Here is a 16,754-nt window from a genome sequence, read left to right on the forward strand (position 1 = left end):
AAGGGAAAATCTAAAGATGAAACAATAACAAAACGGTCGCACCCGCCTCTGTTTTGGTAAAAAGCTGAGGGATGGGCCTGGAGAAATGTAACTACTCTTAAGATTAATGAACAGAGCAATGGATGCAAGGATTGACCATCCAGGATATCAAAATTAATTGTTTTAACCAGGTTATGAGGCTATGCCGTGTTTGTTTACATTTACAATGTTTACAAACATTGGAGAAATACAAGCTTATATTTTGGGTTCTCATGGACAGAGGACAGTTGAACTAAGCTCATGAGTCATTTATGTCATATTCTTTGAGAATCAATGAATGAATATATATATATATTTAATAGTTTTGATGTCTTCACTATCATTCTACAATGTAGAAAATAGTAAGAATAAAGAAAAACCCTTGAATGAGTAGGTGTCGAAACTTTTGACTGGTACTGTATATTTACAAAAAATATATATGGGGGATTGGAAATGATGCAAATAAGTACATTGATGGAAGCCACAATCTACCTGCAGTATAAAGCTGATCTACCCCCTAAAAAAACACACATGCATGCATGCGCGCCCGCCCCCACACACACACACACACACACACTGAGGAAGGCTTCAGGGTTTGGACCGTGCCTCTGACAGGTCGTGGGTGGATCAAGGTTCAGATTTAAATATTACACACACTGGACCACAGAGGAACACAAAAAGAGAGGGGGAGGGATGGACAGATAAAGAGAAAGGAGGTAGACAGAGTGTTGATAAAGCCCATCAGGATTTATATTAGCAGGAAAAAAGGGGTGATTTACACAAACGCGTGGGCGAAGAAGGGATCAGAGTTTGGCAGAGCAGAGGAGGGAGATGAAACTAACAGATTATCCATGGAGAGTGTGTGAGGAAACAAAAGAGCTACATTTTGATACTGAACAACATTGTGAGAAAGAAACGTTCTTCTCTCTCTCCTTCCATCACTCTTTCTTTTTATTCTTTCTCAGTCTCAAACCGCTCTCATCTTCTGTCTCTCTCCCTTTCCCTCTGTCCCCTTGCTCTCTCGGTCTTCTCGCTCTCTCATTCATATAGGCGAGGGAAGCAGGATGTCTTTCATCCAGCCCAGTTTAAGGATCAAAGCTTGAGGCTACTTGCTGAATCTGACCTCAATTTGCACCTCTGTGTGCCACACACACACACACACACAGTCCCTTCCTGTTTGGCACACTACCTCATCTCCCTAATATGATGGTCTTCCTTTGGCCCCCTGCCCTGACACCCTCTACCCTATTAACCCCCCGTCTAGCCTCTCAGTGCAGGTGGATGATGAAGAGATCCCCTCCTTAACCCCTGAAAATCTAGAGATTCCATAGCACACACACACACACACACGTACATATGCACCCCCCCACCCCAAAATGCACTTCAAACACTTGAAGACCATTGTGTAAGTCCCTGCCCAAACTCCCTCTTCCCATAGAGAAAGCAGTATAGTTATACCCCCCACCCACCGTCTCCACCCCCCAGATTCTAGCTAGTGTTTATTGAAAAACTCCCTGACAATAGCAGCATTACCCTGTTCTCTACTTCAAAGAATGCTCTGTGTTTGGCTTCCTCTCCCTGTCCTCTGTGACAGTGTTAACATACTCATACTCCTCATACTCCCGACCCACACATGTATACAGCCACACACACACACATATGGGACATGTTCCATTCGTTCATCCAAAACCAATTTCACAACCAGATTCTGAGACACTGTCTTTTGTTAATTGTTTACATTGTTTGCCTGCAATACAATTTGATTTGATTATATATAGGTCAGAGGACCAAGATCAAGATATACATGAAATAACATTATTGTAATGTAGGCCACTAAATACAGTGTGTGTGACATGACCTCATGTCACATGTCTTGTCTTCCATGGTATTGCATGTCTGTGTCTGTGTCAACAGTTGTGTTGTACTGTAAACAATGGATAAAGACGGTAGAGTCTGCTGCAGTCACCAAGGAAATGAGAAAGTAAGGGTTTGGAGGGTATCAAGGTGACGACGTGTAATATAGCACCCTCATGATCTCATTACCTTCCTTTATCTCTTACTTTTCTCTACTTCTCCATAACCCCTTTCTATTTCGGTCCTCCTTTCCTCTAACCCTGAGGTAACCACGTGTACTGCTGTATCCACTCTGGTCATTTCAAAATGATGTTCTGATGCACCCCCTTCTGGCCAGTACCATAACACATCAGCCTGTGTATCAAATCAAATTGGATTGGTTGCATACTCATAATATTTAGCAGACATTATTAAGGGTGTAGCAAAATGCTTGTCTTGCTAGCTCCAACAGTGCAGTAATATCTATCAACACACACAAAGTAAAATAATGGAATTAAGAAATATAGAATTATTAGGACGAAAAATGTCTGAGTCCGGAGTATAAATATATACACATGTGTGATGGGATGTATAGACATTATGGACAGTATGTGGATAGAATATGTAGTATATCTGTAGAATACGTAGGATAGAATAGTTTATATACAGCAATAGTTGAATAGGATGGCCTTGACTAGAATACAGTATTGTACTGAGTAAAACAGAATGTAAACATCATTAAAGTGATCAGTGTTCCGTTATTAAAGTGACCAGTATTCCATGTCTATGTGACAGTGACTAATTTCAGGGCAAGTTACTGGGTGGAGGCCGTCATTTTAACAGTCTGATGGCCATGAGATAGATGTTTTTCGATGTCTCGGACCTCGCCTTCTGGATGATGGCATGGCGAACTGGCCGTGGCTCGGATGGTTGATGTCCTTGATAGTCTTTTTGACCTTCCTGTGACATTGGGTGCTGTAGGTGTCCTGCAGGGCAGACAGTGTGCCCCCGGTGATAAGTTGGGCAGACCACACAACCCTCTGGAAAGCCCTGCGGTTGCGGAAGGTGCAGTTGCCATACCAGGAGGTGATGCACCATTGACATGATCCTGTAGGGCTGTATCTTTAAAAGTTTGTGAGTGTCTTAGGGGTAGTACAGGGGGAGATGAGCATGAATAATTTAAGGGGCCGCTGTGTTGAGGATCAGTATAGTGGAGGAGTTGTTTACTATATTCACTACCTGGGGGCGGCCCGTCAGGTAGTCCAGGACCCAGTTGCAGAGAGCGGCGTTCAGATCCAGAGCCCCAAGCTTAATGATGAGCTTGGAGCGTACTATGGTGTTGAAGGCTAAGCTGTAGTCAATGAACAGTATTCTTACATAGGTATTCCTCTTGTCCAGATGGGATAGGCAGTGTAACGGCATCATCCATGGATCTACTGGGGCGGTATGCAATTGCAGTGGGTCTAGTTGTGTCGGTTAAGGTGGAGGTGATATGATCCTTAACTAGCACTTCATGATGACAGAAGTGGGTGCTATGGGGCGATAGCCATTTAAGGAAAAGGGGATACCTAGTCAGCTGTACAACTGAATGCCTTCAACTGAAATGTGTCTCCCACATTTAACCCAACCCCTCTGAATCAGAGAGGTGTGGGGGGCTGGCTTAAATCAACATCCACAGCACCCGGGGAACAGTGAGTTAACTGCCTTGCTCAGGGGCAGAACAACAGATTTTTACCTTGTCAGCTCGGGAATCCGATCCAGCAACCTTTCGGTTACTGGCCTACCGCTCTTACCACTAGGCTACCATTTAGTTCAGTTACCTTTGCTTTCTTGGGTACAGGAACAATGGTGGACATCTTGAAGCAAGTGGGAACCGCAGACTGGGATAAGGAGAGATTGAATATGTCCATAAACACTCCAGCCAGCTGGTCTGCACAAGCTCCGAGGATGCAGCGAGGGTTAACATGCTTAAATGTCTTACCCGCGTCGGCCACGAAGAAAACGAGAGCCCACAGTCCTAGGGAGGGCCCGCGTCGGTGACACTATCAAACGCACTTAAGCAGTAGATGGTCCGGATTCTTCCCTCCTGGATCTAGGACAGCATCCAGACCACCCGCTCTGCTCCTTTTCATCTAGCTTTCAACTCCTCCTACATGTTAAACTGTGGTCCTGTGTGGCTCAGTTGGTAGAGCATGGAGCTTGCAACGCCAGATTTGTGGGTTTGAGGGGGACCAGTCAAGTCACTCTGGATAAGAGCGCCTGCTAAATTACTAAAATGTTAATGTACACTAAAGGTTTCATTTGTTTGTCATAAGTTTGGACACACCTACTCATTCAAGGGTTTTTCTTTATTTTACTATTGTCTACATTGTAGAATAATAGTGAAGACATCAAAACTATGACATAACACATATGGAATCATGTAGTAACGAAAAAGAGTTAAACAAATGAAAATATTATATTTTTGAGATTCTTCAAAGTGGAAGAGTTTTCAAATTAAAGGGGGACCACCTTTTATGTATTAATCAGAACAGGGTGTTTCACAGAGGAGAAAGAGAGGATGTTTCCTCTTTCTTTCGTTTGCTTTCTTCCAGAACGGTAGTTTATATCAGAAGACGGAGCATTCCATTGACAATACAAGGTTCACAAAAAAAAAAAAGCAATATGTTTATTTTTAACCCTTTGCCTTGATGACAGGTTTGCAAACTTTTGACTGGTTCTGTATACATAAGTCCAGTTAATAGTCATTATGATCATTGTGGTTGATGATGTGTGTCTGGTTGAATCCTATAGGAAATTACCATTGAAGCTTCCCCAATCCCAAACTGTAGCTTTAAACCTTTTAGTGTAATCTAGGGGATGGAAACGACGGGGTGTGGTTACAGTATTAGTGGTCACCACATTTAAGACCATCTCTTCAGCGCAGTCAGTCCAGTTATCGTCTCCCTTCCTCTGCTCCTCTCCCTTCCTCTGCTCCTCTCCCTTCCTCTGCTCCTCTCCATTCCTCTGCTCCTCTCCATTCCTCTGCTCCGACTCATCCATAACACTATACTGTGCAACTTTTTCTGTTCAAGTTCATGAAAGTATGAAGCATTTGGGTTTCATGTCTTTATAGTGTTGTGTGCTCATATTAAATGGACATTCTTGGATTACTACATCGTTGTAACACCCAGGATATTTTTAGCATTCACAATGACGGATACAGATAGTAATGACAATAGTGCCAACCATGTCTGATGATCTTTGACCCCATTATGTGTCCTCTTACACCCACCATCAACCCCATAGTGTCTCAGCGGCACGTTACCTCAGTCAATCCAATGACCTCACTCAGGGCCCAGCTGCGTCCTGCTGTCTCCCTGATTGCAGTCCGGGTTTCATCCTGGCATCGGCCCACCCAATAAACAAACATCAACCATGTAACAAGCTCCGCCTGTTGACAAACAACAAACAGCAGTTCACACACTCTGAGCTGTCACTATCCATTAGAGGGATACTGGCTGAAGGACCTGACCTATATTGCAGCAGGCAGGCGGCCATGTTGGGAAACGCTGGTCCCTAGGGAAAGGTACATTTTCTATTGACTGGCTTTTATGAGAATCAAATCAAATCAAATTTATTTATATAGCCCTTCGTACATCAGCTGATATCTCAAAGTGCTGTACAGAACCCAGCCTAAAACCCCAAACAGCAAGCAATGCAGGTGTAGAAGAACGGTGGCTAGGTAAAACTCCCTAGAAAGGCCAAAACCTAGGAAGAAACCTAGAGAGGAACCAGGCTATGAGGGGTGGCCAGTCCTCTTCTGGCTGTGCCGGGTAGAGATTATAACAGAACATGGCCAAGATGTTCAAATGTTCATAAATGATCAGCATGGTCAAATAATAATAATCACAGTAGTTGTCGAGAGTGCAGCAAGTCAGCACCTCAGGAGTAAATGTCAGTTGGCTTCTCATAGCCGATCATTAAGAGTATCTCTACCGCTCTTGCTGTCTCTAGAGAGTTGAAAACAGCAGATCTGGGATAGGTAGCACGTCCGGTGAACAAGTTAGGATTCCATAGCTGCAGGCAGAACAGTTGAAACTGGAGCAGCAGCACGGCCAGGTGGACTGGGGACAGCAAGGAGTCATCATGCCAGGTAGTCTTGAGGCATGGTCCTAGGGCTCAGGTCCTCCGAGAGAGAAAGAGAGAATTAGAGAGACCATACTTAAATTCACACAGGACACCGGATAAAACAGGAGAAATACTCCAGATATAACAGACTGACCCTAGCCCCCCGACACAAACTACTGCAGCATAAATACTGGAGGCTGAGACAGGAGGGGTCAGGAGACACAGGAAGGATATAACCCCACCCACTTTGCCAAAGCACAGCCCCCACACCACTAGAGGGATATCTTCAACCACCAACTTACCATCCTGAAACAAGGCTGAGTATAGCCCACAAAGATCTCCGCCACGGCACAACCTAAGGGGGGCGCCAACCCAGGCAGGAAGATCACATCAGTGACTCAACCCACTCAAGTGACGCACCCCTCCTACGGACAGCATGAAAGTGCACCAGTAAGCAAGTGACTCAGCCCCTGTAATAGGGTTAGAGGCAGAGAATTCAAGTGGAAAGAGGGGAACCGGCCAGGCAGAGACAGCAAGCCTTTCCGTTCACCTTCACACTCCTGGGTCAGACTACACTCAATCATATGACCCACTGAAGAGATAAGTCTTCAGTAAAGACTTAAAGGTTGAGACCGAGTCTGTGTCTCTCACATGGGTAGGCAGATCATTCCATAAAAATGGAGCTCTATAGGAGAAAGCCCTGCCTTCAGCTGTTTGCTTAGAAATTCTAGGTACAATTAGGAGGCCTGTGTCTTGTGACCGTAGCGTATGTGTAGGTATGTACGGCAGGACCAAATCAGAGAGATAGGTAGGAGCAAGCCCATGTAATGCTTGGTAGGTTTGCAGTAAAACCTTGAAATCAGTGTAGGGAGGTTAGCACTGGAGTAATATGATCAAATTTATTGGTTCTAGCAGCTGTATTTAGCACTAACTGAAGTTTAATTAGTGCTTTATCCGGGTATCCAGAAAGTAAAGCATTGCAGTAGTCGAACCTAGAAGTAACAAAAGCATGGATTACATTTTCTCCATCATTTTTAGACAGAAAGTTTCTGATTTGTGCAATGTTACGTAGATGGAAAAAAGCTGTCCTTGACACAGTCTTGATATGTTCATCAAAAGAGAGATCAGGGTCCAGAGTAACGCCGAGAACACAGGGAACACATCAGTCTCCCTTCCTCTCTCTCCTATCATGTATGTATTGTATTAACCAAGCTATGGAGAGAGGGTTATCTTGACAGCTTTTCCCAGCAGATTCAGATCCTAGACGTACATATGATCTCCAGAAAGCTGGCTGATGTGCAACTAATAAACAAATATCTAATACACAACCTGAACAACAGTTTTATTGAATTACTACCTTTCTAAGTGTTGACATTCCAGCCTCAAATGTCACTTCAGGTAAAGCATCTGAGAAGAATGCAACACTATGACAACAGCATGGCAGAGGCATGTTAGAACGGTACATCGTCATACACACTATTCCTTTCTATCTTCTCTCTACATCTCTCCTCCCACTTCCTCACCTTGTGCTCTGTGCTCCACCCAGTAGCATCAGCAGGCTGACTGAAATGGTATCTGTCCCTCCCAGCTCTCACTCTCTTTCTCTGCCCCATTGTACGTGTCCTAGTGCTTTTCCAACCTAAGCCTGGCATTGGCCTGGATTTCCAGAGCCCAAACTCTCACTCCGAGGCCAGGGAAAGTGACTAGCTCCCCCAGGAAAGCCGGCGAGAGCCATGCAGGAGAGGCTAGCGATTAGCCACACATGGGTCAGGAGTTCCTTAGCCTTTCTTAATTTCGACTGGAACCCAGGGCTGTGTATGTTTTACATGTTGACAGGTACTGGACAGAAGTTATAATTGATTAATATTAGGTCTATTGCCTTTTAATACATGAGTATTGCATATAACAGTTACTGTGGAGATGTGGACCTGTGATCAATGACCTTTACATTTACATGATGAATGTTCTGATATTTGACACTTTTGAACACTGGTGTTCTTTGGTCACAAGCTGAGAGAAAATTATTTTCTGTTGACCTACTGTGATATCTTGTTTACCTCGTGCAAAGGCAATACACTGATTACTATCACTGTCTGACCTTGCTTATTTACAATAATACATAATAGTCCTATGCTTTAGCAGAACTGTGCTTGGTCAGAAAGGCAATCGGTGAGCATTATAGAGTTAACAGTTGTTTTTAATCTGCTATCCTAAACAGAGTGAGTTAATTAAGAACAGATTACATAATTACAGGCACAGCAACATTACAAGCACAGCATCATATATGGGCTCTAAAACACCTGTGAGAGATTTACCTTGGATCATAAAACAAGAACAATATGGACTTCATAATACTCTGCTATAGGGCACAATCCCCGACTCCACAGCATTTCGCCAAACCATTCCCTGTCCTTTGTGCTAAACTCTTCCGTGTTCCTTCATGAATTCATTAGCCTTGTCTTAGCATGTTTGATTACACTTTAACGCATTTAATTGATGTCTACATGTTGTTCCATCTATTTGGTGCCAACAATCCATCCACACAGCCCAGATCCATGGTAGGGTAATGGTAATGACAACACAACGGTAGTGTCTCATAGCAGTGCTCTCTCTGGCATTGATCGATTGTCCCGTATTTGATGTGGCCTGTTGGATCTGAACTACAGTGACATCCCCTCCCCTCCCAACCCCCTTTTACTAGGAAGGAAGTGCTCACCCACTGGTTGTCTGTTCCCTCTCGAGAGAGAGGCAGGAGGACGGGGCAAGCCAGGAGATGGTGGAGGTGTCAATGGGGAGGGAGGCTGAGGAGGAGGGGGGTGGGGTAATATTTACATTGAGCTCTTCCTCTTGCTGGCCAGGGGCCCATGGGAAAAGAATATGAAAGACAAACAATAGATGGTTTTGGGGGTGAGCTACGGTGCCAACACAGCGTGTGCCATGGGACGGAGGGATGAATGTAGGGGTGGGGGGGGGGGGTCTCTAGTCCTGGTGTAGCTGGGGGTTAGGATGACTTCACTGGCTCTTTGTAGAGTACACCTGAACTATTTTACACTGAAATGTGCACTTTTGGGACTATTCCATTGGTTCAATTGTACTGGGTAAACCAAATCAAGCACAGCGCAAGTATTTGAAAGTATGTGACATATGTATTTGACCTAGGTCTGTCTGCAACTAGCGACTCTCTGAAGTGTCTACGATACTCCAAACACCAAAGAGAATATTCTGGTCATGCTATAGATGCCAGCTGGGAGTCTGAGCTCCTTTCCTCCTTTCTCTTTTCACGGTGCATCACTGCGGCATTTCCACTTGTTCTGGGAAAGACACAGGCAGCATCATTAGAGCTGCAACAGGGAGTCAGGGAGAGACCACCCAGGCACACTGGAGCTCTGAGCGCTGATACCAACATATTTATCTCACCAAATTGTCCAAGGCACGGCAGAGCTTGTTTCTGTATGATAAGACCTGGCCACCCAGCCCCCCCCGCCCCTCTGGGGAACCCGTATTTTCCAATTAGCCAGGGTTAATGTGATAATGGAGGGATCAAACTGTGATTTGGGCGGTTGGTGGTTGGTTTGGCGACTACCCCATCTCTTCATTGCTGTGGCCCAGGTCCAGCACATTGCAGTGAGTTTGAGTGGATGCTTAGGCTCTGACTGGCTCTGTAAGGGCTAATTTAAGGTAATGACTTTGTAGGATTTGGGCCTTCTCAGCCCCCAGGGGTAGGCTACTGCAGCCCTTTGCCAAGAAGTAAGAATAATGCCGGTATTACGCATACCGGCATGGACTGGACTGGTGCTCCCTCCAGAACTTGATGAGGGGTTTTGGTGCTTTGACCAGAGGGAGTCGTAATGTTTTTTTTGTTCTCCTTTTTCCCCCACAAGTTAGAGTTCTGAGGGATTCGCATGCGAGGCGTAGTGGCCCGGCGACCAAGGATTCTGGGAGAAATCTGACGGCAAGTTTCAGCTGTCCATTACACGCCATTGGGTTTCATGACCACTTAAAGTAGACGCGCCAGCCAGCTCCTATTTTCACAGACCCTAGACATGACCCTGAGAACTGTTCTACTATGGAAAAATTCTGCATTCTACTACACAGAAATATTCTTTTATTTTTATTTTTTTTATTTTACCCCTTTTTCTCCCCAATTTCGTAGTATGCAATTGTTGTAGTAGCTACTATCTTGTCTCATCGCTACAACTCCCGTACGGGCTCGGGAGAGACGAAGGTTGAAAGTCATGCGTCCTCCGATACACAACCAACCAAGCCGCTGCTTCTTTAACACAGCGCACATCCAACCCAGAAGCCAGCCGCACCAATGCGCCGGAGGAAACACCGTGCACCTGGCCACCTTGGCTAGCGTACACTGCGCCCAGCCCGCCACAGGAGTCGCTGGTGCGCGATGAGACAAGGACACCCCTACCGACCAAGCCCTCCCTAACCCGGGCGACGCTAGGCCAATTGTGCGTCGCCCCACGGACCTCCCGGTCGCGGCCGGTTACGACAGAGCCTGGGCACGAACCCAGGACTCTGATGGCACAGCTGGCGCTGCAGTACAGCGCCCTTAACCACTGCGCCACCCGGGAGGCCTACACAGAAATATTCTGCAAGGAACATTCTACTTCAGAAACATTGAACATTCTACTACACAGAAATATTCTGCAAGGAACATTCCACTTCAGAAACATTGAACATTCTACTACACAGAAATATTCTGCATAGAACATTCTACTTCAGAAACATTGAACATTCTACTACACAGAAATATTCTGCAAGGAACATTCTACTTCAGAAACATTGAACATTCTACTACACAGAAATATTCTGCAAGGAACATTCTACTTCAGAAACATTGAACATTCTACTACACAGAAATATTCTGCATAGAACATTCTACTTCAGAAACATTGAACATTCTACTACACAGAAATATTCTGCAAGGAACATTCTACTTCAGAAACATTGAACATTCTACTACACAGAAATATTCTGCATAGAACATTCTACTACAGAAACATTGAACATTCTACTACACAGAAATATTCTGGATAGAACATTCTACTACAGAAACATTGAACATTCTACTACACAGAAATATTATGCATGGAACATTCTACTACAGAAACGTTGAACATTCTACTACACAGAAATATTCTGCATAGAACATTCTACTACAGAAACATTGAACATTCTACTACACAGACATATTATGCATGGAACATTCTACTACAGAAACATTGAAAATTCTACTACACAGAAATATTCTGCATAGAACATTCTACTACAGGAACATTCTACTACACAGAAATATTCTGCATAGAACATTCTACTACAGAAACATTGAACATTCTACTACACAGAAATATTCTGCATAGAACATTCTATTACAGAAACATTGAACATTCTACTACACAGAAATATTATGCATGGAACATTCTACTACAGAAACATTGAACATTCTACTACACAGAAATATTATGCATGGAACATTCTACTACAGAAACATTGAACATTCTACTACACAGAAATATTATGCATGGAACATTCTACTACAGAAACATTGAACATTCTACTACACAGAAATATTTTGCATAGAACATTTCACTACTACTACACAAATGAGCCAAGAGAACCTTGTGGAAGATTCTAAAACAGTAACTGCGCATGATTTGGGTTACCTGGTGCAATGGAGCAATTGGAATAGTCCCCAAAATAAATAAAGCGGGGGAAAACCAGACAGCCAATACTCCTACGGTGAATCAATCAATCAAATTAATTTACAAAGTGCTGTACAGAAACCCAGCCTAAACCTCAAACAGCAAACAATGCAGATGTAGAAGCATGCAGATGTAGAAGCAATGCAGACTCCCAAATGAAAATACATGTACATTTACATTCCATTTTTTGTCTAGTTCTTAAACATGTATTTCTAATTGAAAATGTTCTTATATTGCTTTACTAAGTCAATACATACGTATAGCAAACACAGACACAGTATATAGAGACAACTATTGATTCTAAGTGGGTGAGTTATTTTTCTCCATCAGAAAACCAACCAACCCAGCCCAGACATGTGTCAATCTCAGCCAGACGGCTCCCTGGAAGTGTTGCATAATAGTAGGATGTTTGCTGTGCAGTAGGTTATTGGGCAGGTCTGTGTGAACCACCCAGCACAATGAGATGTTTGAGTTTTATATCACAAACCTCACTTCCGACAAGGAAAATAAACGGTTGCCATCCCAAGGTTTGGCTTAGGTTCCTTGTTTTGAGAGCCAGCGAGTCAAGAATGACCTAATAAGAAACAAGCACTTGAGAAGGAGGAAGACACAGGCACAATTTTACCGTGTGCTTGGCAGGCACAGAACATGAACAGGGCAATATCCGTAGCAGTACAGCATTTTCTACTGTCAATATTTCACACCTCAAAGATGATAGGGCTATTATTCTCAAAGATGATAGGGCTATTATTCTCAAAGATGATAGGGCTATTATTCTCAAAGATGATAGGGCTATTATTCTCAAAGATGATAGGGCTATTATTCTCAAAGATGATAGGGCTATTATTCTCAAAGATGATAGGGCTATTATTCTCAAAGATGATAGGGCTATTATTCTCAAAGATGATAGGGCTATTATTCTCAAAGATGATAGGGCTATTATTCTCAAAGATGATAGGGCTATTATTCTCAAAGATGATAGGGCTATTATTCTCAAAGATGATAGGGCTATTATTCTCAAAGATGATAGGGCTATTATTCTCAAAGATGATAGGGCTATTATTCTCAAAGATGATAGGGCTATTATTCTCAAAGAAACAATCAACAATTGTGAAAAATGTACACTACAAAGTGCTCTGTAAACCCAAATTATGGCCGTGTTTGAGGGCATCAAAACCATGATGTATCATGTGTAAATTGTGACTGACTGATCTAAAAGTAATAATGAGTCGTTATTTATGATGCAAGGTGATTTATAGATTAGTCAGTAGCAGTGGTGATTTTAGCATGTAAAATCTAAGTGGGGCAAAAAACAAAAACATGTTTGCTGCATGCCAGCAAAGCCACGACACAACACTAAACAATATATATTCATTGCACTATAACGGTGACAAACGGTGACAACAAACTGTAAGGGAAAACCTAAAGCCGTCCCAACAGCAGAGCTTTCTTTTCAGCACCATTAAATGAATCCTTACCACTGCTACACTTGGCTGCCAGCAAAGCCTTGTCTGGACGGGAAACAGTTAATTAATCCTCATTTACTGCCTTTTTTAAAAACATAGCTGATATGGCTGACTTACTTAAACAAATGTGGTTTCTAATGACAATTCTGACAATTGAGATGTACAAACTATGGCATAAGGGAACAACGAGCAGATAAAAGGCAATCGTAATTTTGATTAAGATATTAATGAGCAAGCTAGGAAGGACGTAGTCAGTATAACTATTTGTTCAGAACTTTTGAAATGTACAGCTCAGTATTCTCCCTGTACACCAAATCAGAACCGTAGGCTAAATAAAGGGGGCATAGAAGCAGACAATGAAAGCTCTTACAATATTTGATGATTACATTTCTCTAAAACAGGCTATATGTGCACCATCAAGTCAGAACAGTAGGCTAAGTTATGAGGGAGGAAAGAGACCAAATTATTAGGGTGATGCACATGGGCTACTAACAGCTTACTACACAACATACACTTAGTATTACTTTCTTAGAGACAGTATATCCCTGGCATATTACATAATTTATGCAGCAGCATACGATAGATTTTTGGACTCACCTTGTTGTGCTGTGCTCACTTGAACAGGAAGGTAGTGAAGCGGTCCTTCCTGTGGGCTCTAGAAAGAGTCCCACCTTGGAATTCTGAGTTGAATGAGCGCTCAAAATTATTTTACGTATTTTCCCAGTCGGAGCTAGTTTTATCCGAGTTCCCAGTTGTCTTGAACTCACCTCTTGTTTTACCACCTCTTGTTTTACCAGACACCGCTGTTCTATCCTGCCGGTACATCGTATAACCAGCCAGGTATGTTGATATTGTTGTCGTTCAGCAACGAGTCCATGAAGCATAAGATGTTACTGTTTTTAATGTCCGGTTGGTAGTTTAATCTTCCACGTAACTCAGCGATTTTATTCTCCAAGGATTGCACGTTTTCTAGCAGAATGGAGGGAAGGGGGGGTTTATTCGATCGCTTACGAATTCTCAGAAGGCAGCCCTCTCTTCGGCCCCTCTTTCTCCACTTCCTCTTCATGCAGATCACGGGGATCGGGGCCTGTTCCCGAGGAAGCAGTATATCCTTCGCGTCGGGCTCGTCAGAGTTGCAAATAAAACGAAAAAAAAATACAATCACGTAAAACATCTGCCTTCTTCTCCAGCGCTATCTTAACACTGTCGAACTGACAATCGGGGTCAGCTTGCAGGCACCCAGCTCGCCACAATGAGTTGGTAGAGCCCGATGAGATAAGGACATCCCTGCCAGCCAAACCCTCTCCTAACCCCGATGACGCTGGGCTAGCATAGACCTAGGGCTTGTTTGACATTGCAGCCGAGAGTGCATGGGACTGCCGACTGTGGTGACACGTAATTCAGGGCAGGTGTAGCAGAGACTCTGTTGAGCTATTTTTTTAAAATTATTTTAGCTAAACAGGTGGGTCTCAATGACACGTCGCCACTGGTCCGTCGGCAGCTGCAATGCCTAACGTTACTTCTTAGTCCAAGGACATTCATTACATGTTCTGTTTAAAGGGCAAATATGATCTGGAAGCCAAAACAGCCAAATACTCTAAACGTGAATCGATTCTTAATTGCGGTACGGTTCTAGAAATATAAATCCTTCTACTTTCTATCACATCAATGCAAAATAAACACTGTCTTAACAGTTGCAGCAGACAGTATGTTTCAGTGACAACATGTTTGTGCCGTCTGTCTTCCGCAGATAGGTATTAGCACAGGTTGTCTACTCTGTCTTCGGGCTGTTTTCCGTAAACAAGCTCCGTAACATGTAAATATGGCCGCATGGAAACACTAACTCTATAAAGAATGTATCAATTTACAGTTTTGTTTTATTTCTAACCGATATGTTAGATAAGGTCCTTATGCTTCCAAAACCGTAGCGCATGCAATGCGTATTGATGTTCTGACCGAGCCGCGACGGCTCTTAACAAAACTCCCCCTTACAGTAGACGCCTTCGTCCAATGACTTATGTGTCATGTAATGGTACTATGGGCTATGTCTATGATCAAAATAAAACATCATGGCAGAGATGAATACAGAATGGTTTAAAGATATTCCAGGTTATAGAATTTTTGGTAAAATAAAGTAGGCTATGTTTGTGCGAACTGGGCCCAGGCCAACACTGCTATTAGTGGCAAGATGGAGAGGTTGACAGTTCACAAACCAACATGTTTATATTATTTTCATGTTCATATATATATATATATATATATATATATATATATATATATATATATTATACTCACTCAACTCAGCTATTGTGAGCTTATGCTTTGAGGGGATGCAAAGTAGAGTGCGTGATGATATCGTCACTGGTCGTTGCAGGAAGTGGCAACCTGGAAGTTGATTTCGGAAAAGGTTAGCTGGGATTTTTCTTTCAACAGCACTTAATTGTAAGTTACCCTATTTTATCTATGTATTTAACTAAATGTGACACAAATATGAACTATTTGTCATGGTCTTAGTTCGTATCGCTTCAGAGAGAGTTCAGAAGATTGTTTCCATTTCCAGCTAGCTAACGTTAGACAACTCGATAGTTCGCTAACAGTGTCCAGCTTCATATTGAAATACGGTCTCACGTTACTATGTATGTTTGTCTGATGGTTGTTAAGAGTCTATGTATTTTGGCTGACAGCGAACGAACTTGAGAAATGTTTAGCTATTAACGTTAGTTGCCCTAGCTAGCTCATGTGTCAATTGACCTGTCAAAAAAAACAACCCTGCTCATCTTTAACTGTTGACATGCTCATATGAATGTAATCATTAGTCGATTTTGCAAGTAAAACGAGAATTTATATTCGACAAATTGAGATAGGACCCTCCCTGTTTCGTATGCTCCCGAAACAGAGTCGGATTTCGCAGATTTCGCATTCAAGGGGTCATTGACTCATCTACCTGCCTACTGGGAGTGAAAACGTTTGGGAATCCCTGCTCTAACATGTTGGCTTCAGCATTCCCGAACAGTCCAATTACAAGTCAGAATGTTGAATAAACGTAATTTTAACTTACTTTACCTGTCGTCAGCTGTTTTTGTCCTCGTGTCGTGTTATTAACCCGACTTTCAGTACGGCGGTTTGAATTTCCGGTTTTGTGTTTACTATTCTGAAGTGATTCGCATGCGACAAAACACTTGCCCGAGCTTAACCGTACTACAGACCAAACGTTGTTGCATGCAATCAGCTGGCAAATATCACAAGTACTTTCAGCTGATTGCGAGGGAAAGTGCTTTGGTCACAACTTTCGGTTATATTCGACTATTGTTTACATATTGTGCATCACGTGCAATGCGTCAAGAGATTGAATACAAAGATTGATACAAACCGGTGCCGCAAAAACTCAGGTAAACAATACTTTACTGTGGATATTGTATCTCCACTTCCTACCGTCAAAAGGACCAACAGCACAGACAATAGGTAAAGTAAGTGTCAATATCATTTTATTCAACATTCTGGATTGTAGTCTTTTTTAGGGCGACTTCTTTCAGACAGAATTTCCATGGGGTAACCACGGTAACAGTCTGATGTTTATGCATAGGCCTATGTAATGCCAATCTCATGAAATATA

General features: G+C 42.9%; 1 protein-coding gene across 5 annotated transcripts in view; it reads left to right on the plus strand.

Moving 5' to 3' along the window:
- The first annotated feature begins 15,501 nt into the window (after nucleotides 1–15,501).
- The window catches only part of LOC139409418 (exocyst complex component 2-like), a 96,231-nt gene continuing 94,978 nt past the window's right edge, over nucleotides 15,502–16,754 (plus strand). For 2 of the 5 annotated variants that reach the window (XM_071154557.1, XM_071154560.1), the window contains exon 1: nucleotides 15,509–15,583. The gene's annotated coding sequence lies outside the window, so the exon portion shown is untranslated. Of the gene's footprint in view, nucleotides 15,584–16,341; nucleotides 16,609–16,754 lie in introns of those variants that run through there. The other 3 variants (XM_071154556.1, XM_071154558.1, XM_071154559.1) reach the window with 3 other exon arrangements.

The sequence above is a fragment of the Oncorhynchus clarkii genome, chromosome 5 (assembly GCF_045791955.1).
Source record: "Oncorhynchus clarkii lewisi isolate Uvic-CL-2024 chromosome 5, UVic_Ocla_1.0, whole genome shotgun sequence".
NCBI classification, from domain to species: Eukaryota; Metazoa; Chordata; class Actinopteri; order Salmoniformes; family Salmonidae; genus Oncorhynchus; species Oncorhynchus clarkii.